We start from the raw sequence: 25846 nt of genomic DNA on the forward strand, positions 1-25846 counted from the left end.
TAATATCCTTAAATTCAGCAAATATTCACAGACTCTCTTTCATGGAGCTATAGATTTCAAGGCCAGGAGGGCCTTGATCTTGTCTCTGATTAGCTCAATTAGTCTGCTTCCTTTAATGCTATTTTCAGACCTTTTAATTGCAGTTATAAATTGTTGTGAAACACAACAGTTAGAGGTGCCCATGGAAATATTGTAAAATAATCTGCATTAGCATACATGCATGGATTTTCATTCATATTTATGCATAAATGGGCAAACAAATGAAATCACCAGGTTACTGGTTTGCCAACAAATGAGTGAAATCACTAGTATTTTTTGTGAGATTGATAGGCTGCATTGCAAGATGGAGATTAAAGGAGTTGGCAGAACTCTTGCTCTCCCAAATCCTTTCACTTTCCATTTCCTTTGTCCTTGGAGAGTGTCATAATGCAGCTCTGTGCATTTGCAGTTAGACTTTGCCAGATGTCTACTTCTTGCATATATTTGGAAGAAGCTAAGCTTAATTTAATTGTGCCCCAATTCAAGAGAGTATCCCTATGCTGGCAAGTTGATTAAGCATGGTGGTAATTTTAATTATCTCCTTATCTCTCACTGGAGTGCAGTTAGTGGAGCAGATGAAGTTAACCCCATGGATAAATACCCTTTTAAAACTGGGGCCTGAGACAAGAAGGATTAAGCTTTGTTTCTAACATCAAAAATTAGCCCTTACCTGTCTAATGCCATTTCTTCTCCACTTCTCTGTCCATCTGTGGGTCACTTCCATGAGAGACCCTGTCATTACACTTGAATCACCTTTATTTCTGGTTGTTTTTACCCCTGATAGTTCTGTTCTTCCCTGTGACTCATTGCTGTCTTTTACCCATGACAATGAAGTTAGCTGCTCGTGTTTTGTTGGGTTTTTTTAGTTTTGGGGTTTTTGTCTTTTTTTTGCCAGCTCTTCCACTCTCCTCATAACTAATTCTTTTGTATGGGTTCAACAGAAATGGCACAAGGCCGGCATTTAAGGATGCAAGTTAGTGCACTGAAGATCTGAGGAGTCGTAGTGTTGGCTTTCCATGTCACAATCACAGTGAAATTGTGGAGACTCACAGGGTTTGCTTTTCAGTCAAGACTCAAACACATTAAGTTATTATTTTCAAGCATTGCATTTAAGTGCATTTAGTTTCCTTTCTGAAAATACCCTGTCAGAAGCCTGTAGGAGGAACAGCAGCATTATTTAAATGTCACTTTCCTTCCCAGTCATGAGTTTCATAGCCAGTCAGTCTATTCCAGTCACAAAGCCCATGTGTCCATTAAGTTGTTTCTGGTCATTTGGCCCTGTTTTCAGCTGGGTGTGCACAGCAGCTTGAGTGTACTTTTGTATACTTAATTGTCTAGGTTTTAATTAACACAGAAGAACAACAGCTTGGAGAGAAGAACAGAGAGGGATTCCATAGGTGAGAAGGTCATTCACGACATTAAGGCAGAAGGTCCTCACAGGAATAGAAATGGAACACCCCAGCATGTGGCACCTGAACTTTTCCTCTGTTTTATGAATACCCAGCTATTTGCAGACTTTTATCCATCAGATCATTAATAAACACAACGGGGTTCCTGATTGCCTTATAGATACTCACCCCCAGCATTTGGCTGCAGAGATGTTCAGCTTGCCCTGGATCTCCAGCCTGGCTGAATGGTGGAGAACCATTCCATTTGAGATGGTACAAAAATAACCCCATCTCTAAACACATATTTATGCATATGTTTAGAGTCCCTCATGCCCTGGGGGACAGAAAGCTGGCTGCGCATGTCCAGCAGTATAATCCTGACTCATTTTCTTGTAAGAATATCTAAAAGACACAAGAAAGCTCATCTTGTTCACATCCAGGAGCAGGTAAGGTGTTTAGGAGAGCAAAATACCGTGCACACATTTGCAGGGCTTGAAACTGCTCATTTCGCCTCGAAATGCTGTAGAAAATTGTTCACTTTATCCAGGCTATGACTCAGGCACACCTAGTGTGACACAGCCTCTGCTTAAACAGCAGAAGGGAACAGCACAGCCTAGAGAGGGCTGAGTCTGTGAGTGCTTCTTAAACAGCAATTTAGGACAGAAGAATATCATTGCTGACAACAAAACCCCACCCCTGGGAGCAAATTTACAATCCTGCCCAGCACTGAAACTGCCATGTGAATTTCCCAAATTCCTCCATTTTACATGTCATTTCCAGAAAACAACCTCCGGTTACAGCAAGACAAAAGCAGATGGTGAGAGGCTGCACGGGGCTGTGAGAGATTGTTATGGTTATTGATTCTTCATCACAATTTCTGCAGCCCTCGAGAGCCAACATCAGAGTCTTGGCCAGGCCAAATCTTGCTTCACATGTGAGAGCTGATGAGTCTACATCTTAAGGGAATATTGATCTACAACTAATAATCTTTTTTTTTGTTTCAAGCAAGCTAAAAGTCCAGAGAGAGGACAGCAAAACCCTTTGCCAGTGCTTATGAAAAACATCAGAATATAATAGTACCACTTTGAAAACCTGCAAAGTGAATCCAAACCTTGACAGCAAATGTAATATGGAGATGAAAAATGTTATAAATAAATAAATAAATAAATAAATAAATAAATAAATAAATTATATATATATATATATATATATATATATATATATGGCACCTCCTCTTAACTGAGCTTGAGCAATGTCTGGCACAACTAACCCTTTAAAATATCACTGCTGTTTATTTGTTTACAAAGGATCTAAGAGGCTGGAAATGAAAGGGGAGATGCTAAAGGATAAACCGACTCAAAAGCATCTTCCCCTTTTGCTGGTAAAGAATTAGGAACAGGTGTTGCCAGCCTGTTACTGGCGCTATCAGCCAGCATCAAAAGCAGTTGGCAATGCTCTCATCATGCAGAAATTCCAATCAGATTTCTCAGTATATTCTAATTACTGCAGTGACACTTGTTGTGGGCCTAAATGACTACCTCAACACAGAAGACAGGTCTGCCTTCTACTTAGGTTTTATTGGCTCTTAAATCTCTACCTCCTCTAATTGCTTATCTATCTTAGCAAACACAGGTAGAAATCCACATTTATTCACCCCCTGCACATTAAGGGCTGTGCTGCCATCTCTCCCCTACACTGTGGTTGTGTCCAGCCCAACGTCACCCCAAGAAAGCAAACTTGCTCTCCCTTTTCTGCACAAACTCTGGCTTTGCTAAGGGATTCATGCAAGTAATGGCTTGTTCTGCTGGCTGTGCTGGTGGTACCCACACAGAGGGACTTGGCAGGAGCTCTGGCACACAGATTACACCTTCTAACCCCATGATTCTTTGCCGTCGTAGTCCATATGAAAAATAAGATTTTTCATGTAAAACATCTTAGGAAGTTCTTACAAAACATCTAAGGATTGTACGTACTTTTCCACCCCAAAGGCCTTAATTTCATTCATACCTACCAAAGCAACTGGCAATTGCCCTGCACAGACAGTGCCAGGAGCCAGCTGTGGCACCATTAATTGATGCGTGTTCCTTCACTTAGGAACACAGAACACATAATTTATTTCCCTGATCTGGACCTGGTTCAAATATGCTGAAGATCAATACAAACTTCTCTTTTGATTTCAGCAGATACTGGATCCTATCCCTGAAATGCATGTTAATCCTACTGAGAAACAAGCATTTATATACAGCAAGATATGCACAAAAGCAAACCACATTCTGCTTTCACAAGCACCATGGTCAAATGAGTAAATGAATAAATGAATAAACTATGAAAAGTGGGATTATGCAGCTGTAATTTCCATCCCTCATTTTGCTGTACCCTAGCTGGCTTTTACTCCAAATATTTTAATTTTTTGCTGATCAGGCCATGGATTAACTTCCCAAATTAATCCCTGTGTACCTGTGTGCTCACGTGGTCCTGTCGGTGCAGAACCACTCTGTGCAGCAGCATCCAACTCAACACAAGCAATTTTTTCATGCTCTGAACGTGCAGTCTGGAAGTTTTCCCTGCTGCATGGCCATGATAGAAATCTGATGCTCTGGTAGACATCGTGCTTTGAGCTTTGGCTAATCCAAGTTTCATGGAATTACCCTGCATACAGATTTTGTATAGACTCAGTTAAATGCTGGGAGTGTGAAGCCAAGACTCAATACGCCTTGAAAGTTACCATAAAGTCACTATGAAATTATGGAAGTTCCAGAAGTGCAGTTGTGCATCACGATAAAAACCAACACCAGGAAAAAAAAGAAAACCCTTTGAAAAAATCTGAGATGGATGGGAACATTGATTTTTGTCCTCTGTAAGTAGAGCATTCTGCCGGAGTATGAAACCTCTGACTGCAAATTCCCGTAGCTTAAACATGAGATTGACTACAAGCAAACATAAATGTTGAATTATTGTCATCAGCCAAGCTGAGAAAACTGCAAAAAATGAGAAAACAAGCAGCACAAAAGACTTATAAATTTATCTCACAAATATAATTGAGTATTATAATTATAATTATTATTATTATGCTTAGAGTGAAAAGAATTGTTCCCCCTCTGATTTTAAAGTTTACTTTATTCCTTCAGCCAATTTTCTGTCATTTAATTAAGCATTTAGGCTTTTTTTTTTTTTTTTAATAAGCTAAGTTCTGCATTCTTCCTTGTTCTAGACAAAAATCTACAGTCATCAAGTGCAACCACTTCTCATGGAAAAGAACTCCTGTTTTTGACCACAGATGGAGAAAGCATTAATTGACTAATAGTAATTGACACAGTTAAATGAATGCATCCCTTTTCTCTCTCTTCATTCTCAATACAAACTGTTCTGTCACAATATTTAAAATATTTTCTGCTCATGGTATACCCGTTGTGGCACTGAGTGAACTCTCTTTGTATGAATACTTTTCAAAATGCTCAGCTACTGTCTTTCATCTCATGCTGACTAAATGACAGCCCCAACATTTAATATTGCAGTGGAGCTCACGGGCCAAAGATTTTTCTATGAAATATAAGCTGAAACTAGTTCAGGCCACAATTTGTGTGCCACCTGATGTGCAAAACTCAATGATATAGAAATATCTGATGTATCCTCCTTCTCCTGTGCCCTGGGACCATGTAACTGTGAGTACAAAAGGGAGCAGTAATCCAGATAATTACTACTGTTAATTGAGATAGGGGAGCAGAGAAGAAATTAGAAATTCATTAAAGCACAAATTGTAAGTTGCAGATGAGTCACTGTATTTGGGCTGGAGCCTCCTTGGTTAGCAGTAACATCCATGCTGATCATCACTCCAGTTGCTGGTTTATTTTGGATTGTTAGGATTTTTCTCCTGTGCCAATTTTATTTTTTACTTCTTTATCCCAATGACCAAGCAATGACAATTCCTGTTGTGGAAAGTGCCATGAATACGCTGAAGAAGAGGGACCCTAGGCTGCTTTCCAGAGATTCCTAGCCCTGGCTCATCCAGCGGTACCAGCACCAGACCCAGGGCACTTCACTGTGGCCCAGCTGCCCCTGGCAGGCAGCACTGGGCAGGGGAGGAGATGAAGCTCCAACAGACCCTTGGTTTGGATGGCAGCTGGCCAGAAGCAGAGCTTTTGGCCTTTTGGACCACACTGCCCAATAATTTAGGCAGAAACTCTACCAGCTAGAATTTTGCATCAAACCTCTGCCAACCAAGAATAAGATTAAGTTAAAAAAATTAGTGGTATCAAACATGTAACAGTTTGGGAGAGAGACAAGTTTCTGTAGCAGAAGAGTACACTTCTGTGTATTATCGGTTTATTTTTAGATGTCCAGAGTGATTTTAATTGAAGCTAAGCTCTCAAAGTAAAGAATTCAGAGGAGGTTTTTTATAGATTCATACACAAAAGTACAATTGCTCCCCTGAAGCAGGATTTTTACTTTATTTATTTCTTTATTTTCACCTTTAGACTTTACCCAGCTCTTTAAATGATTCCAGGCTGGTTTCTCTTCGATTGTTACTTGTTTTGATGCTGCCTCTGAGTTGAACACTGGATTCTGGGGCTTGTCAGCATGGAGTGCTATTGTTGTACCCTGGAGAGAGGCTGGACTTGCTGCTGGAAGAATGGTCATGGCACTGCACACGCTGCTCCGAAGCAGCCACATGTACACACAACACACAGGAGCCCAAAAAGAGAGAAAAAATATCTCCTTCAGCACATAAAAAAATGATGTGTATAAAATCACTGTGTTGCACAAGAGGCCAGTTGTTTCAATGACTGCATTAGATGAGGTACAAACAGATATCTCCTCTTCATATAAGTACTTTTCATTTGCAGCTTTAGAATTACTCTTTTTTAAATTGCTATTATAATTTTACTTTTGTTTTGGCCAGTTCAACAGATGGGTTTTTTCCTTTTTGTTTTTTTCTTAAAGTTGACTATATTTTCTACATATCACAGCTTTTATATGATTGTATAATGCTTTCTCTTTCTAATTTATTTTGTTACCTGTGTGGATAAAATGAATAGTGAATGCTGTCTTATTTCATAAACTTTATTAAGCCTTTGGGGAAACTTCAATGGGCTCATATGGAGAGGCAATATATAATGTACCCAGTGTATCATGACAAAGAAATTACAATTCTAAGCTAGGAATAAATGATATTCCACAAAAAGCAGAGGGAACAACATTTAAAGAGTTAATAATGAACCACTTGTCTTCATTTTCAGGTCCTTTAATCCTGCTATTGTGCAGTTTTCACACAGTGCTAAATTGAATTACTGCATCATTTTTTACAATTTCTTTGTACAGTTGACCCAGTTTATAGCAGGTTTGGAAGCATTATCATTGCTTAAGGTTCAAAGATGCTGCTGTGTATTGCATTACAAGTCAATCAGTGCAGAAGGATTTTGATGTAATTTTGCTTTTGGATACAGAGGAACAGATATCCAAATGAAGGCTGGTATTTCATTTTGTCATAACAATGTCACATAAGGTAGTGTGCCTTTTTTATACTAATTTCATTATATTTCTTTGTGCTTCTAGTCCTAGTAAAGTGAATTCTCAAGTTTATGTCTTCCAATGTTTTGATTAATTTGTGAAAGAAGAAAACTGAAAAAAAGCTGTAACATATAGATTTTTACTGGTGTATAGCAGAGGATGTACTTAGGTGGATATCACCAAAATAAAGAGCCTAAAAATGAATGTAGAGGTTTTTAACATTGTGCCACTTCCAGAATGCTCCAGGTGAGAAATTCTTTGTCAGAAATGTTCCTGTTCTGAGGGGCAGTGCTTCCTGCAGCTGTTTTAGCACATAAACACAGTGCTCATCTTAAATACACTAAGAAACGTGTTTTACATAAAGCATTTCATTCTCTCAAGGTCATTCTTTATGCTTCAGGTGTTAATTTGTGTTGTTCTTCAAGTATTCCTATTATTGATAGTGGAGCCCTCGGTATATGTTATATTGAAATATTGCTAATGTATGAACTGTAACATTAAATTTTTAATCTAATCAATCAAGTGGCATGCATATGCAGTAGATGCTTGGCTTTTACTAAGATTAATTACCACGTGCTGGGGAAGGGAACTGTGTAAGGTGAAATATTGCATGCACACGCACAGAGGAGCAAAGAAAAGAAAGCGAATTGTGCAAAGGGATGAGCACTGTAATAAGTTAATGACTACTTCTGTCATTCAAAACATATGCATAGCCTTTAAGACAACACAAAACAAAGATTAAACGCATGTTAAATCAACTATCTATTAAGGCATTTAGAGCTTTTCTCCAGATTCTATATGGAAATTATGCAATCTGTTGCAAAACTAAACACTTGTCTCCCAGATGGTGCTCAGAGTCTGTCTGAGCAAACACCCCTTCCATGCTCTGTGTAACAACTTGTGCTTATTTTTTGTTCCCTGTGCTTCACTTCATCATTTGAGGACATTTGCACTGAACAGGCTGTGTAGACCCGACCAAGTTTGCATTGCAAAAGCCAGTGGGGCTGTACTGTGGATACAGGGGCTGTATCCACCTGATTACAGCCAGAAAGCAGCAGATTCTTCATCATGGCCAGTGGCACTTCCCTGCCTGGAAGGTGCAAACTTGTGCTTCCTGTTGATACCAGTCTGGGCTCTAATTCTTGCAGGGCACTAACAGCTGCCCATTAAATAATAAGTAGCTAATTGTTTGGGGTTTTTTTAACTGTGCTGCAAAGTTAAACTTCTATGACCCCACTTGGAGGGAGTGTTTTACCATGCCAAATTCCAGTTGTGATTGACGTGAAAATAAGACTAAAGCAGCACAAATACTTTTATAATGTTATTAAAAGGTACATTATTCATGCACTAGACATAGGGATTACCCTTCTGGCTGAGACTCTGGTATAGCAAAAAACCCATGAAAAACACCACAGCATGAGAGAGTCACCTGCAATTGAGGAGGCTGCTGTTCAGCAGGTTTTGTTCTTGCCACATGTCTTCAGTGTTTCCTCTGCCCTGTTTTCTACTTGTGCAATGGAGACAACAGCAGCTCCCTGTTTCACAAGAGGGAGGGTCAGGATGTCGCTGCTGGCGAGTCACTCAAGCTCCTGGTAGGGCACTAGATAGGTGCCTGTGCTTAACAAATCTTCCTTTGGAGGAGAAAACCCATCTGACTATCATTTCTCCAGTCTTAGTCTGCAGACACCCCAAAGTAGTCTCCTTTGGAGATTTAGTCATCCATCTTTGTGAGTGAGGGTTTTGGCCTCTTTTCTTCCCTGCCAAGGTCAGGATGAACAATACTTGGGAAACTCCAAGCTTGAGTTCAGACTTGGAAGGTTTATTATATCTTATCTATTTACAGTATTTACAGGCTCACGGGCCATGAGCTTACCTAGCAAGCTAGGGATATGAGGTAAAATGGAGTGCTTCTCTTTCCAAGGTTGTTTAAGCAATAAACCCTCAATAATGAGATGACACCTATATTATTTATACTTTTGACCAAATAATGACCACTCAAAGCCTGCAATGCAGACCTTTTTCACCCAATTACAGAAAACCACCCAAACCCATGAAGAAGAAGGAGGAAGAAAGCAAATAAGAAGGACTTAGACAACACCCCAAATCCTCCATCTTGACTCATATGTATTACTGTACACTAAAATCTTAAATCTAAGTTTTTAGCATTCTGACACATCTTGTTTACAAAACTCAAAAACATAGGAATATTCACTTAGTAGCATTAGATGTCACAGGCAACTCTCAATGTTTTAAAAAGCAAAGGCACTCATGGGTGTAAATTGAATATAAAACTTAAGCAATGAGAGAACTTGAAACATATTTCCCTGATGAAGTGCTCTGCAATATGTCTTTCTCTTCCTTGTTCATTGTTTTAGCTCCTGTCATAGAAGAAGCCATTGTACTGAGCGAAAGAACTAAAAAACTGAACTGAAGTAATATTGTTTTAGCTCATTTCTGGAACTTTTTAATAGAGATGTAATTGTCTCCATTAATCAGCATAACTTTTGTTAAATCCATCGGGTTTTGGAGACACTTTATTATTGCTTCTATATTTTGGAAGGATGAAAATTATCAAGTTCAAAAGATGGATGCATAGAAATTAGATCTATAATACAGCAAAACTTCAGGGGAAGAATTTAGCTGGCAATTCCTTCAAAGCATAATTTGTCATGTCTTCAAAATGCCAACAGAGACACCCAGCATGCCAGGAAGTAAAACTCCATGGTATATCTCAGAGCAGGGTCAACTGGAATGCTGGATCAGGGCTTTGTCCAGTCAGACTCAGGTGCCATCAGGGAGAGTTATCCACAACCCCTCTGCACAACCTGTTCTCTGCTTTCGCCCTCTGCTCTGGGGGGAAACTTTCCTTGGATGCAATTCTTCCTGATGCTGCTGGGATTGGTTGCCTCTTGCGCATTTTGAGAAGAATATGGATCCATCTTCTCTACAGATCTCCTTTAGGTAGCTGAAGGCAGCAGTTAGATCCAGACTCAGCCATCTCTTCTCCACAATGAACAAACAGCTTCCCTCCAGGGACTGCCCCTGTCCATCCCTGTCCATCCCTGAGTGTCCTTGTCTGTGCCTGTGTGTCCCTGTCTATCCCTGTGTGTCCCTGTCCATCCCTGTGTGTCCCTGTCTGTCTGTCTGTCTGTCTGTCCCTGTGTGCAGGGAGGGCAGAGCAGGCCCAGGCTCTGCTCCAGGCCCAGCAATGGCACCAGAGCCAGGGGCAGGGGCTGAGCCCAGGAACTGCCCCTGCACAGGAGGCACAACTGCTGCCCTGGCAGTGCCCAGCCCTGAGCAGATGGTGCCCAGAGGCTGTGCAGGCTCCTCTCTCCCTGGGGATATTGCAGAGCCCTCTGCACACACTGCTGTGCCCTGTGCTCTGGGACGGCCCTGCTGGGGCACGGAGGGGGCACCAGAGCAGCCCCTGGGGGTCTCTCCAGCCTCACCCAGCCTGGGGTTCTGGGATTCAGCCTCTCCATAAATTCCAGGTGCCTCAGTCCCCAAACCATGCTCTAGCTTTCTTATGGACTTACTGCAATGTCCTCTCTTGTCCATGGGCTGTAAGAACAAACAGGGTTCTGCCTGTGATTCTTCATTTGCGCCAAGCAGAAAAGCATCAGCTCCTCCCTGGCTGCGCTCTACACAGCAGCCCTGTGCTCCAGGCACAGCCAGCTGTCCCTGCCATGGCCATGCCATGGTCACGCCATGGTCACCAGGGCTGCAATTCCTTTCCAGAGCTGCTCCCTGGTGAGTCAGTCCCTTGCCTGTATCACCAAGTCTGCCAAGCTCAAAATTACATTTTTTCTTGCTCGGGTTTTTTGTCCACTCTCATGAGGTGCCCCGTCTCTGAGCCACTCTGCCCCAGAGAATCGGGTCCACCCAGTTTGGTGTCAGCCATTGTTCCATGCCACTGCTCCAGTTGCTCTTAAAGCCAGTGAAAGTGTCAGCCCCAGTCCCAATCTCCAGCACACATCCCTTGGAGCTGAGGTCTGGACTTTGCAGCGGTGCCTCTTTGAGCCCAGCAGTGTCTGTCCTGTCCCATCCAGTCCACACCTGCTCCCTCTGGCTACAGAGGTACTCAGGGATGATTTCTGGTTGCAGGCTGGGTTCAGAGGCACCCCCAGGCCAGAGCTGTACCTGCACAGGTTGAACAGCATGGCTCTGGGAAATCCCTGCTGCCTGATACCAACCACATTCTTGTGCCTGGAAATGCTTTCCAGGATGCCTTTCTCAGGACTGCACTGAGGCTTTAGGGACAGCATTTCCTAAGACCCTTCTCACTTTTTTGAAGACAAGCATGGCTTTTTCCAGTCCCTGCTTACAACACCTTTTCATTGATGAGATCAGCCTTCAGTGACATCTGTGTCTTTGGTTGCATCTTGTCCAGCACCATGGACTTTAAGTGAGGCTGGACAAGGCTCTGAGCACCCCCTTTTGTTGATGCCTCTTTGAGGGGCAGCAGGCCAGGCCAGAGGCTCCAGAGGCTTCAGCCTCAACTATTCCGTGACTCTCTGTATATGTCCAGCTTATTTAGGCAGTTCCCAACTTTCTATTAAATCCGCTTGTATATTTTGCATTGCAAAGTAGATTGTCCAGTTTCTTGAACAGCACAGCCTAAGACTTCATAATCTGTTCAATATGATATGCCTGTTTTAAATTTATGCAGCTGTAAACCAATTTCCTGTATTAATAAACACCTCGGTTTTCATTCCTATTTGTCCTCCCTTTAAAATTACTGCACTCCCTTGCTACCTCTTCTCCTTGTCCTTGTCCTTCCCATCTTGTAAGATGGGAAAAAGAGATGGGGGCAGGGGAGACAGAGAATAAGAATAAACCATCACAATAGCAACAAATTAAAAACAAACAAAACAAAACAAAAAACCCTATCAGTTCATTAAAAAAAAAAAAAAAAAAAAAAAAAGATACTTGGTGAGAATCCAAGATCAACAGACCAGCAAGCCCACTCATTGTTCTTTATCATTTTGGCTCTTTGGCTCTCTTCCAGTCCCTCTAGGTTTCTCTCGCTTTCCCAACTGCTTTCTCACATATGTTATAGAAAATACAAGGATTTCTGAGAAGTACTTTAATTTATAACAGCTTGATCTGAAAAAGAAGTTGTCCAGTTTGTAAAGGAGATGAGGGAAGCTTGTTGCTCTAGCTCTGCTTAGTGTTTGAGTGTAAACTCCTATTGTTAGCAGAAGATCCATGTGTGCTTAGTATCACTGAAGGAGAAATGGGTGCCTTGCATATAAATAGTGGGCATAATTATCTGTAAAACTGTTTGGGTTTGGAATTGCTCTGGCAGCATAATAAATATTTCAAATCCAGCACACATCAGACCTGCCAACATCTTTACAGTGAGCACAGAAATTCGACTTCGCATTTTGTTACAAAAATGATCCATTTTTCCAATGCAGCAGAAAACCAGGAGGGTGATGGCATAAAAAGGCATTGATGTGACTGATTTTATCTGTGGTTTTAATAGATTCTTACCAAATATAATAAATTTTGAAAATTACTGATAGGATCTGCAGAGTTACTAGAACATTTCAACCCCTCTGATCTATGTGGCTGCAGGTTGGAAATAAGTTCATAACTTAAGAGCTTAAACCATAAAAGCTTAATTAATTTAATCATTATAGGAATAACTCTCCCTGGTTAAAACAAAAGGCCAAACTCTATCTTTGATGTCCAATCATGCCTCTTTGCTCTGCACTCTGTATCCTGCAAGAACAAGGTACTCCAATGCTTGACACAGGCTGAGCTCTGCCAGGGCTGCCTTCCCTGCACCTGAATGTGCCATGAACTGGCAGGGACACACCAGGACACTTCCAAGGGGAAGCTGCAGCCAGTCTGTGCCTCCTCAGGGCCACTGGTGCTGCTGAAGTGCAGGGATTTCACAGCAGACATTTTCAGAAGTGAAACCAGCACAGGAGCATCCTCAGCCTGCAAAGGACCCGCCCTGGCTGCTGCTGCTTCACGTCTTGCTGGCCCATTCCCACAGAACTGCAGTCATGCCTTGTGGAAATCACACTTCAGAGCTGGGAAAGGACCTGGTCATCCCAGATACAGACTAGAGTGTCATTCTCAGAGAACTGTAAGCAACCAAGAAATGCGGGTTGGGACTGTTGGGGAAACCACATCCAACGCACCCAGGAGGTTTTCCTCAAAAGGTGAGAACAGCAGCAGGCTTGGTGGTGCTGGGTGAACAGCCTCACAGTGCCTGGGAGTCCTTTAAATTTGGATTATTCAGGGACACTCACTGAACTTTCAGCCTGGGATTAGTCTCTGAGAGAATGCAGACGTGCACTATGAATGTATAGATAGAATCATGGAATTTTCAAGACTGTTGTTTTCCATTCTTCTTTAGTAATTATTCTGAAGTGAACTGGTCACTTAAACAAAAAAATGGCATAGTCCAAGAGGTCACCTAATGTTTAAAGAGAGATGGAAATGTGTGTGTTGAAAAATATTTGAAAAAAATATAAATCTTCCAACTTTTCTGGGTACTTCAAATTATTTAACTTTTTTTGTTCTTATTGATAAAATCATTCAGACATATAAATATGAGAGATAAGCCCTGTTTATTCTTAAATGTGTCACAAGATATGCATCTTTAGTTGAAGAAGGAATGTTGTTATCAAACCCTGAGTGCAAATCCAGAGACTGTGAATGGGGGGAAAATAACTCAAAATAGTGCTGAGACTGAGAGAGGCTGATTTAGACCAGTTCCAAGCAGAGACAAACCAATTCAACGGATGTAGAACGGTGGCAGCTAAATAAATAATGTTTAAAGCTTCTGTATACCCAAGCTACCCCCATGCTTACTCTTTCAGGAGTTTTGCATCTGTAGGTGCAGGAAGCTTTCAGAGAGATGTCTAATTAAATTCTCACTTTGACTCTTAATTTTCATTGCTTTTACTGCCTCCCCAATATCAACAGCAATCAGATAAAGCTGCTCATTTGACTTTCAGAGCTGGGCTGGGAATGTGCAGGTCTGGGGTGCAGCCTGCCCTTCAGTGGCAGAAATTGTTGTCACAATTTTTTATGGTGACATTTCCTCTCTTCATGCCCACCATAATCTCTATGGCACACAAATTCTGCAACCTACAGAGCGGTGAAGGGTAGATTTACAGGTTTAAGATGTATATTGACTGCAGTTCCTCAGATTTGGGGAGGGGGTTATTTTGGGATTGTTGATTTGTTCCTTGAAAATCTGCCTGACGAGCAGCTCTGATGCAGTTACAGAGCTGTGCAAGGGAGTCCAGCAAAAATAACAATCCCTTCACCTGGAATGTTCAACAGGTACTGGTTAAGTGCTTCTGTCTCAGGTGACTAAAAAAGGTTTCCTCTACTCCAAGTCTTTGTTATTAATGCTGTAATAGTTTGGTTACACAAACCCATAAACTTATATACACACACATATATAATAGAGAATGGAAGGAAGAGAAATTTGTAAAATCAAACCACCAATATGTTGTCATGCTTGTTGATTAAACGGATTTGCCAGGCCTGGGAATGATGTGAATTCCAGAGAGGCCAAGGAATCTGCTGCCTCTTTGGTAGCTAAGGTTAAAGAGAAGATAAAATGTGAAGCAAGTAGCTTGGGGAACTTTCAAAAGGGAGGGATTTGTAAAGGCTGACTGCTGGTACAGATACAGCTACATGTGATAAGCCTAGTTTTATGTCTGTATTTACATATTAATTGTAATTAATCTATGGCATAATTAAAGATGCTCGATACAGGGTTTTATCCAAACATCACTTGCATCAACAATAAGCTGAAGACTTTGGAGTACTGGCAGTGGATTCCCTTAAAATGCTGTGATGGCCTTGATTTCCTGGGGTTTGTGGCAGGCAACTTTCTTCTTTAAGGATTCTCACTACAGCTTTTCAAAGATTCATGTGCAGAGATGTATTATACAGAAATGCCAATTTAAATGAGCATAAAGCGAACAACCTAGAAATCCACATTATTATTACTTATTCTTACTCTTTCTGTAATCACTATCAAGCATCTGTAATGCCACGGATATGTCTCCTGAAGCTGTGTAAAAGGAGAGGAGCATCTAATGAAAGGAAAAGCAAAGAAACAGACTCTAAACGCTCATTAAGCTGCTGGGTATTTGTTGTATTTCAGGCATGTAAGTAATTTCATCGGCTTCACTGAGATTTCTGGAGTAGATCTACAGAGCAAAACTGGATAAATGCTATTTCTTACCAGTTAATAGTCACAGAGGAAACATAAGAAGGACACCAGGAAACTGTGTAAATAGGACATCAGAGAAGGCAAAAAAGGGACTTTAGGGAGAGGTGAATGGCCTGGTCAGAGGGGCAGAGCATGTGACAGGAGTTATTCAGAAAGGGCGCACCAGGACCTCAAAGAGAACAAGAAGAGATTGGTCTCAGCTACAGCATCATCCAAATCCAGCTGATAGCAATTGTGTCCATGGTGCAGGGAACCTGGCAGTGCTGATCCACACACATCTGCAAATGGCCATTGTCTTTTGCATTCCATGTGCAATTTGTTCTGGCTATTTCTAATCTGGTCCTTAAACAAATTATAGGTCTGGTTTTGGCCAAATATCTCTCTCTGTAATCCATCTGCTTCAGACATTTCTCTTAATAGAACAGAATAGAGTAGGATGGAATAGAATGATCATTCTGTGATCTATGATCTATTTACCTTGGGTAAAGGCATCCTTTCTTTACATTGATTTAAGAGGATAAACTATGGGCTACAATAGATTGTACAAATCCCCTCAATTAGTATACCAAAAGTGTATCTAGAATCAGTTCCACATCAAAATCAAACCTGAATGTTCTGTGGAAGTGTAAGGTTAGCAGAGCCAGAGTACCCTTGAGCTACTTTTTCCCACTCCCAACTCTCTCCATGTTTTAAGAGCATGAACTGGGATGCTACACTTCAGATATTTTATTTCTCTTGCTTCCACATAATTATCTTTTTCTTGATCTGCTCATTTTTGTCTGTTTCTCTGTGCTTTAATCAATGAGACAGGTTTTAAACATCAGTCCCTTCCTCACTCACTGTTGCACACGAATCATCCAACCTTGTTTTCAGTTCCTGGTTCATTGGTAATAAATAGAGATTGGAAATGTTGCTATTATTTCCAAATCAGCAGTAAGTGTACGAAACTCTGTGTGCATGAACAGATGGATGGCTCTTAGATCCAGAGGTGGTTACATTCAAGACTTCCTTATCTGTGGGATTTTGGGGGGGGTTGTTTTTTTTTTTCTTTTTGTTTTTTTTTTCTCTAACAAGGGAGATTGAGCTACATATAATAAAATACTGGTACAGTAACAAAGGTTAAATAATTAATATAAAATTATCTATTCAGAAGCATACAATGATTTACATTCAAACCCTGAATATTTAAAATTTAATAGAAAATATTAGCATGTTAATAATTGAAATCACAAGAATGTCTAATGAGATTGCACTCACTGCAGTGTATTAACCATTATCTGCAGCCTGGTAGGAAAATGTTTAACCTCAGAATAAATAGGATGTGCATTCTCTAAGCCCCTAAGGCTTTGTTACTATTAAACCAACGTGATCTTTGAAAACATGTACACGTGCACATCTTGTGGAATCAGAAATACAACATGTACTCTCATAGCAATTTCCTTTGTCTGAAAATAGTCCTTTTATCTGTAAATCTGGGAGGGAAAAACGAAAGCACTGAAGAGTGACTTAACTACAAAAGAATGTAATAAAATTAGCACTACATGAATGTCATTTTTTCTGAGTTTTGCACTGTCTCACATACAGTTTCCTTTATCTTTCAGGAAATTCTGGTGTAGCAGCTCAGCAAGCTCACAGCAGAAACAACATAATGACTTTTTTTGGTCAAATGGTTTATGACTTCACACCTACACTGAGAGCTTTAACCTCTATCCGTATTTATATTTGTCCTCTATTTCTTCAATTCATATGTCCTTTCAGAGAAGATTGGTTTCATGCAGAGTAGATAAAAATCAGAACCCACGCCTCACATGCAATAAATTAATCATATTTATTATGTCCTCAACACTGGTGAGTTAGATGGAAAAGAAAAAAAATCAGTTTTTAGTCCCTAATATTGAATTCATAATCTTCTTACAGTTAAAACTGTAAAAAGGAGCTGGGAGGAAGGATGGCACATTTTGTTTGGTTTTTTCCCTTCCAGTCTGTGTGTTTTTCAGAGCTACAAACATAGAAATATCCATATTAGGAAGGGTGCTAAGCTGCTGTGGCCCGGAATGATGAGAAGAAGAGTGAAAGGATGATTACAAAGGGTCTGGTGCAACTCTGCTTGTGAAACAGGGAATGGAGCTAAAAAATCCAGCAATGCACAGGTCCAGACACTGCCCAGGCATGGACACAAGCAAGTTGGAGAGGCTGTTGTTGCTGCTACAGCTGGAAAACTCTTTGGCCAGCTGGATCTGGGTGATGGGAATGCTCTGTGGGAGTTTGGTGCTGCCCCAGAGAGGGAAAGAGCCTGCTCTGGCCCTCAGGTGACAACTAAACCCTCCTAGCAAAGAGCAGCAAAGGAACACATGCAGTTAGAAAATAAATCTTCTGTTTTCCCTCATAAATGTAGCAGTGTAGAGAGTTTTGCCCACTAATCCTGAGTAACACTTCTTGGAGTTTACAAAGGCACCAGCCTCTGATTTGGCTGAGAATTTCTGACTCACCTGAGCTGAAAGAAGTCCCAAAGACAGCACTCCCGGACCTTGTTGAGTCAGAGATGCCGCTGTACCTCAAAAGGTACCTCTTAAGAATATTAAGTAAAAATAATAGTAGATTGAAGTTATCTGGTTGCTTTTAATAATTCGTTCTTGTCTTTTCCAAGTACAGTAACGCCTGCACGTTTTTCAAGTTCTGAATAAACTTAATACAGGAAAATACAGGGCAAAAACGCTCTATAGACCACAAGGGATATAAATCCTTTATGGTTCAGTATAGATTTATTCTATTTGAACATCTGACCCTGTTATGAAAGATTTACATGGAGGAGTAAGTCAAGTATAATCATTTTCAATGATCTGGAATTACTCAGCCTACATGAAATACTTGTTTATTGCTCTGTTGATGTTTATGTGAGAAACTAATAGATTTTTCTTGAAATATTAATGTGGAACAATAGAAAGGACTGAAAAAATATCTGCTTTGTGTTGTTCTGTGTTAAAATTAAATGCTGCATCAAAGGCTAGTGTGTTTTGTCCGTGCTGGGAATGAAATGCCTCTGCCTTTTACTGCCCATCCCTCTCTTAACAGCACTGGGGGGTTTGATGTGACAATAGAAGGTCACTGCTGTTTGCAGCTCATTGTCTTGGCTTCTGAAGGCACCGAGGAAATCTTGGGGGTTTAGAGAATCTGATTCCTCCCATCTGTGAATCCTTCTTAACTTCTGATAAGCATGGCTGAAATTCACATCCTCTCCTAAATTATGTTGACTGCTGTATTTCTGTGTTGTGCCAAACTCCTTGTTGTGCTTTGAGATGAAAGCAGAGTAGACTCTGCTATCATTAGACATCAATGGCACTACTTAAGACACAGAGACTTTTCTTTCATCCTGTTACACCTGATGTTTTTCAGAGTGTGTGTGACCAGAGGAAAAACACCCCATGCTGAAGCTGTCTAAGGAACCCAACAGTGTAAGAACAGAGTCAGTGATGCTCCTCAGTTCCTGCACTTCAGGGAAGCGCAGTGCTGGTAAATCAAAATATTGAGCTGAGCTGGGCCATTTTGTTTACCAAAGGTGCACATTCTCTTCTTTTCCTCTGTCAATTGACTAAAGCTGCCTTATTGGTACTTGTAAGACTTTGTCAGTTACTAACCTCTGGACTTTCTCTTTTTAATGCTTTTTATCTGTTGAGGTGGTTTTACTGAAAGTCACAAAATCCCAGAGTCACTGAGGTTGGAAAAACCCTTCCAGCCCATGGAGTCCCAGCTGTGCCTGATGCCCAGAGCACTCAGTGCCACCTCCAGCCCTTCCTGGGACACCTGCAGGGATGGGCACTGCAAACCTCCCTGGGCAGCCCCTGCCAAGGCCTGAGCGCCCTTTCCATGGGGAAATTCCTGCTGCTGTCCAACCTGAGCCTCCTCTGACATAGTTTGAGGCCATTTCTTCCTGTCCCGAAGAGAAGACAGAGAAAAATAAGGAGACTTGCTCTTTGTATCCTCCCTGTCTGAAGACATACAGCCCCTATTCCATCCAAAAAAAAGGGAACCTAATGTAAGAGGGCTTAAAATAGATCCTTAAAGTGTAAAATTAAACCATTTAGTGGTCAAGATACAAAGGGAAAAAATGTTAATATGGAGGAAAAGTACAATATTCCCTGCACCTACATGAAGGACCAAACAGATGTGACTCCTGAGGGCAGCTGGATGTAAGCAAAGGCAGGTGTTAGAGATTCTCTATATGTGACTATGTGCTGGCCAATGTGAGGAATCAGGACAAGCAACTGTGAGCGCCTGGAGTTACTCTGACACAATCAGCTCAGAGACATATCTGAAGGGTTTCCAAATGCCAGAGCACCAGGTCATTAAACATTTTAAAAAGTCAGATATTCAATGAATTAGAATTTAAAGACTGGAATCAGATGTTAAGCAGGAAAACCATTGTGGAGAAGTAAATGATATTTAAAGGGCAAGTTATAGAGAAATATCACTAAATAAAAATGTGAATTCCTGTAATAAACCTGAAACTGTTGTGATTATTAATAATCAGAAAAATAAGACAGAACAAGTACATGAGAAACTGGGAAGACAGGCTGGTGGCTCTGTGATTTTTGGTGAGTCAAATCATGGAAAAAAATTGTTAGGGAGAAAGGCACCAGGGAGCCAAGCTGTATCTCACATCCACAGCAAGGGAAAAAGAGTTGGGGAAAACATTTGCACACAGTAGGACAATATAATGGGAAAAATGTCAAGGAAAATTAGTCATGATTCTATGATGCAAAGAGCTCTTTTATTGTACACCAGTTAATTTATATATACTCTATTTTCAATTTATATATACTGAATTTTCCAAACCACGCAATCGTCCCACTTATTTCATTGCACTGCTTTAATTAAAAGCAGCCCATAAACATCCACTTCTCTGTAAATCCCTGTGAAAACACCCTCAGATTTAAATGCTTATCTTATATCAGATTATTGACAGGTTTTTCTAAATTGGTATAAATGGATCTGGGAGCATTTCCAGAGAGATTATAGGGATTCAGTTCATGCAGCACAGACAGTGTGTGCTTAAATACTTATATGTGTGTTTATCAATAATGTGTCCATATATTCATGTATAAGGACCTTACTGTATGAGACACTTCACAGTGTTAATTAGGATTTCACTATGGAGTACTGCCTGTCATAATTTTCCACTGTTCAGAGATTTTTCAGTTGAAAAAAGAAAAAGCCAAAAAAGAGACAAATATTTTTGTGAAAAATTATTTTTTCTCTACTATGAACAATCAGATAATTTTGATCTTCAATGATCTAATCATACTTCTACATTAGGAAAAGAAACAATAAAATATTCCTTAATATTTTCCTTTTTTTTTTTTTTTTTTTTAAGCAGAACTTCAGGTTTTCAAGAGAAAGCTCACTTTTGAGAGAATTACTATTCCAAATATTTCATATAGGAACACAACCGCTTTCCAGTTTTGTGACTCAAAATCTGTGATTTTATTTCAGTCCCATTGTTTCAATTATATTAAATGATGGATTTAATGTCCTTAATGCAGATATGCTTCAAGTATCTTGATCCTCCACCCCTTCTCCTCTGCAAAATGACTTAGAAATTATAGAAGCCGTGGGCTTAATTTTAGTACCTTATCTAGATCATCAAAGACCTGAATTAGAGAAAATTCTAAACCTCTATGCTCCAAAAATTAACTTTTTTTCAAGTGCCTGTATCAAAATTAGAGAAAGTGGGGCATCCATGAGAATTAGTTACTTTAGAAATGGCAGCCTGTGTCTGAGAAGCTGTGAGGATTTCTGCTGAGAGCCGCAGGCATGAGCCAGCCAGCACATATGCCAGCAATAACAGTTCACTATTAATGAAGTGTCTTTTTTTCTGCCCATAATGAAATTAATTCCTGGCATTATAACTCTGCCTTGCATCGGGGAAAGTAAATACAAGATGAACAGAAATGGCATTTATTCATTAAAATTACAAAGTAGCAATTAAATCTTTTTCTCCTTTCCTACTGGATCATCTGCTCCGAAGCATCTAAAGTGGGATGGTCTTGTGCGTCCGGCTGATCAGACGATAACAGCTCCATTTTGGACTGGCCTCTGATTACTTGTATTTGACCATGTTTGTTTTCAAGAAACAACCCCCCCAGAACAAATCCATGCTAAAGAACAACCTGGAGAAGTCAGGAAGCCCCACCGTAGGCAGAGGAGGGCTCTGGACCCCCGCAGCCAAGCCAGGACACAAGAGGAGTTCAAATGGCCACTCTGCCTAGAGGACAGGGCTTTTCATCTCACCCATCACTAACCAGCACAGATGCTGAGTTGGGCACCTCCCTGCCTCCTCAGGGCATCTCAGATCCAACCCCAAACCACTCCTCAAGAGGTTTTAATGAAAGTGTGAGGTGTCCAGGAAGGATCCCAGCCCCTCAGAAGTCCCTGGGCAGAGGAGTCAGAGCAGTTTGGTAACAGTCCTCACCCACCTGATATTCAATGATACTGTAACACTTCAGCCAAAAGCACTTGTCAATAGGAGTTAAGTATCATCATCCTCATAATACACTTCTGAACACAAGGGCAAAACAGGGAAGGCATTTTTGAGATCACCCAGCTCCTGTGAAGCTCTGCCAGGACACAGACCCGTCACAGTGAATGTTTCATTAGCAACATCTGTTCTTTTTGACGTCCCATTTTCTACACTTCCTTCCACTTTTCTCCCGGTGACATGGATCTGGCACAGCCACTTTGGTCTGCCCTTTAAACCTTCCCTGTGCTAAGAAATGTCTTTTTTATTCCCTGATAGACACTTAGATGGTAAAAGGGGCATACAGGACACCAACAACAAATTGGTTCCATAAGTAGCTGCCGGTATCCTGCAGTGAGTCGGCCTGAGCTGCACAAATTAAGAAGTCCAAGGTGATACTCCTCTACCTCTCCCCCCACATCATTTGTTATCATCCCATATGTTCCATCCTCTTCAGAAAAGGTACATGTCAGCCTAAAATAATTAAGAATTTATCTCCTTTCTGGGAATGACAAACACGCCTTATAAAGATGAAGAGCGTGATGGGGATAATTTATCTCATTATTCAAGTATCAATCATACAACAGGGTAAGGCAAAGGTATGGACAACAGACAATGTGAAGAGGTAGATGGGATACTGGCACAATTAAATATATTACCTATTAATGCAAAGCCAGCTTTCCCTGCAGCCACATGGGCAACAATCTGAAAAAAAAAAAACCTAAACAAGCAGCAGAACTGAATGATTTTACTGCTGCCCAGTAAATCATTATAAACTACATGAGTCATAACGTCTTGGAGTCTTTCTGCCGTGTGATGTTTTACCTGAATAATAAGTCTGAGATTGGTTTAATAGTTTATTGCTGAAACACTAATTTAATTAGAATATTCTCCAGGCTCTCCTGCAGTAATGCAGTGTGGATTTATATCTACATTCTGCCTAGGGTCTCAGTGAAATTGCATCAGATTTGCCATGTGTGTGGCAATCTAAATCTACAAATGTAAATGCTGAAGCTCCTTGCCTTACCAATTTTTCATCACATCCATCGAAATATTGCACGATAGCATCAGTCTCTTGAAATGGGAGATCTGAAAAATTCAATTTGGTTTTTTAAACAAGGAATTTGTTGAGAGCCACTGCTCCTCATATAACGCTTTGATACTAATGGATTTTGACTTCTTTTTGTTTCTCTCTCTTTCTAGTTAAATAAATTTTACCAAGAGATCTCCAATCAGTGTTCTGTCTCTATTGTCCATTTTCCCAGCGTTGAAGCATACAAAAAAGCACTGCAGATGTGTATGGAAAGCATATGGAGACAGAGAAATAGCTGTTATAATACAAATTCAGAGGAAGCAACCATAACGCTTAAATGGGAGCTGGGAACACAGAATTCAGAAGATCTGCCTATAAAGCAGCTAACCAAACCCCTTGACTTTGTGTCATATTTATTAGTGGGTGTTAAATGATAGTATAGGCAGGGAAGAGCTACTTTTGCCTTTCTTGGCATCCATAAAGGCTCAGTACCAGCACTCATCTGTATTAATGGCCAATACAAAACCTACTGAATCACCCAAAGGCTTTGGACCAGGCCCTGGTATTAAAAGTGCTTTATATTTTTGAAATCACTAGTTAATAAATAAGGGGCCAGCAGATGCTACAAGAAAACAAAGCAGTATAGTTCCTGGGATTTATTAACCAATAAAACGTGTTGTTATTGTGAACTGCAAATGGTTTCCTCTGTGCAGCTCTTTACATCAGTTTTTAACAGCTCCTATAGAAAAGAAATCCTTTTTCATTACATTATTGGTGTACCTGGCCCCAGGTAAGTGGACAGAGAAATGTGGGACAATCAGGGGACATCAGAAACGCTCAGCCCTGGGGGGTAAAAGAGTGTACACGAGGAAGTGCAAACAACCAGAACAAAGCCCAGAGCCTGGAGAAGAGAAAATTTAGCACTTGTTACAGGAACAATCCTCAGAAGTTCTTCATGCCCCTGTTTGGCTGCTGGTGACTGCGATAACCAGGCGGGTGGGAGGGGAGCTGGGCACAGAGTGTGACCAAAACAGGCGTGTCCTACCCTGCCTGATCACACCTCACACATGGCGGCAGAGCTGGTGCTTGTCACCCTTCCCGAGACAAGATATAATTTCTCTTGAAGGAATGTAAAACTGAGTGACTCCAACGGTGCCGAACTTCAAAGATTTAAAACGTGAGTAAGGATGGAGAAATGTGAATGCGCAGCCAGCACGATAAAAGCAAAGATGAAACATTTCTCTTCAGTATGCAAAAGATTTAGGAATTAAAATTACCTCTCTCAGTCACTTCTACTTTTTCTCATTCTTTTTATTACCACATTAAATAATGCCACTCTGGGCAAATCACACAGTGGCAAAGGGTGATCTTGGGTAGTAAAACTGTATAAAAAACAGTCACCGTGCATGCATGGGAGTTTATGTGCAAAATATTCTTCCTCAAACTTTAGGTTAAAAGGCAAAATTGTGCTCCCAGAAGAGGAAAACTGAAACATTGTTTCAATTACTTCAAGAACGCATTAGGTTGTTTTGTCTTTTAAATATTTCACCTGCCTGGTATTTATATTTCAAATCACAGTATATTTTGTTTTCATTAGAAAAAAGTTGACACATCAGCAGCTTGAAATAATTTTTTTCAGTATTTTTCCCGAAGCAAGAAGTTCAAAAATGTTAGTTTTTTCCAAGTGTTAATATTTTCTAAAGGAGAAAAGATTCTCCAAAGTCTATTTCAGCACCATCCTCTGCAACCTGACACAGCTTGATCCAAAGGCCACTGAAGTTAATGAAATTACTTTTGTTGGCTTTGGTAATCTGGGGGTCAAGCCTTTCACTGACCAGAAAGAGACTGAAATTCTACTGTGGTAACTTGCCCTGGACACTGATCATTGGCCAAAGAGGAGTGGAAGTGCTCCACAACTCAGAACAGCTCTGAGCTGGGACAACAGTGGCAAAGCTGGTTTGCAGGCTCCAAGCGTAGATGGCAGGAGTTCAGCAATTTCACCTGTTAGATCTTCACCCCTGAACTCTGGGTGTCCAGAGAGAGCCCTGGAGGGCTGGAGTGTGTCCAAGGCAGGGAATGGGGCTGGGAAAGGGAATGGAGCCCCAGGAAGGGCTGAGGGAGCTGGGGAAGGGGCTCAGCCTGGAGAAAAGGAGGCTCAGGGGAACCTTATGGCTCTGCACAAGTCCCTGAGAGGAGGGGACAGCCGGGGGGGTCGGGCTGTGCTCCCAGGGAACAGGGACAGGAGGAGAGGGAACGGCCTCAGGCTGGGCCAGGGGAGGCTCAGCTTGGACAGCAGCAGGAATTTCCCCATGGAAAGGGCGCTCAGGCCTTGGCAGGGGCTGCCCAGGGAGGTTTGCAGTGCCCATCCCTGCAGGTGTCCCAGGAAGGGCTGGAGGTGGCACTGAGTGCTCTGGGCATCGGGCACAGCTGGGACTTCATGGGCTGGGAGGGATTCTGGGGTTCTGAGCTCCATGTTCCCATCTGTCAGAACCCATATAAGAAGAGAATCGTGGCAGCTCCTCTGATTTTCAGGGGCAGATTCTCAGAGCCTCCTGGCAGAATTTCACTGTGCTGCTGAATGTCACCCTAACCACCCAGCGGAGGGTGAAGGGAGGGTTCAAGGATGTGATTAAAGATTAGAATATATGTGAATGAGAAGACCTAGAAGCCTTGAATAATTAAGCACTTAGCATCTCTTGAGTAATGCTTTTAAATTATGGCATGGAAATGTTTTGAGACTGTTTGTCTCCTCATACCTTAAAAAGGGGAGAACGCTCAGAGTAAGCAGCAGTTAAACATCTGGCTTCATGTATGTCCTGAAACAAAAATCAAACTGAATCGGCTCAAAAAATACACAAGGCAAATTATCCCTGAACCACAGCTGTGTGAAAATTCACAAGGAAAATTCAGTATCAACTCAAACTGCCCAGCTTGTAGTTTTGCCACAAGACTTCCACTTAGGCCAGACCTCTCACTGAAGCTTTGATCAGTTTTCAAGTTTGCATGGAAACCAAACAAAATCAGGAGAAATTACTTTAGCGATTCTCAGGGCTTTGTGTTTTGTAAATCTAGGTATTAGATTGTCAGCTTGTAGAAAACTGTACAGCTCAGCTTCAGTGGGTTTGGTGAAATGATACTTATTTACACCAGGT

The sequence above is a fragment of the Hirundo rustica genome, chromosome 11, assembly GCF_015227805.2.
Source record: "Hirundo rustica isolate bHirRus1 chromosome 11, bHirRus1.pri.v3, whole genome shotgun sequence".
NCBI classification, from domain to species: Eukaryota; Metazoa; Chordata; class Aves; order Passeriformes; family Hirundinidae; genus Hirundo; species Hirundo rustica.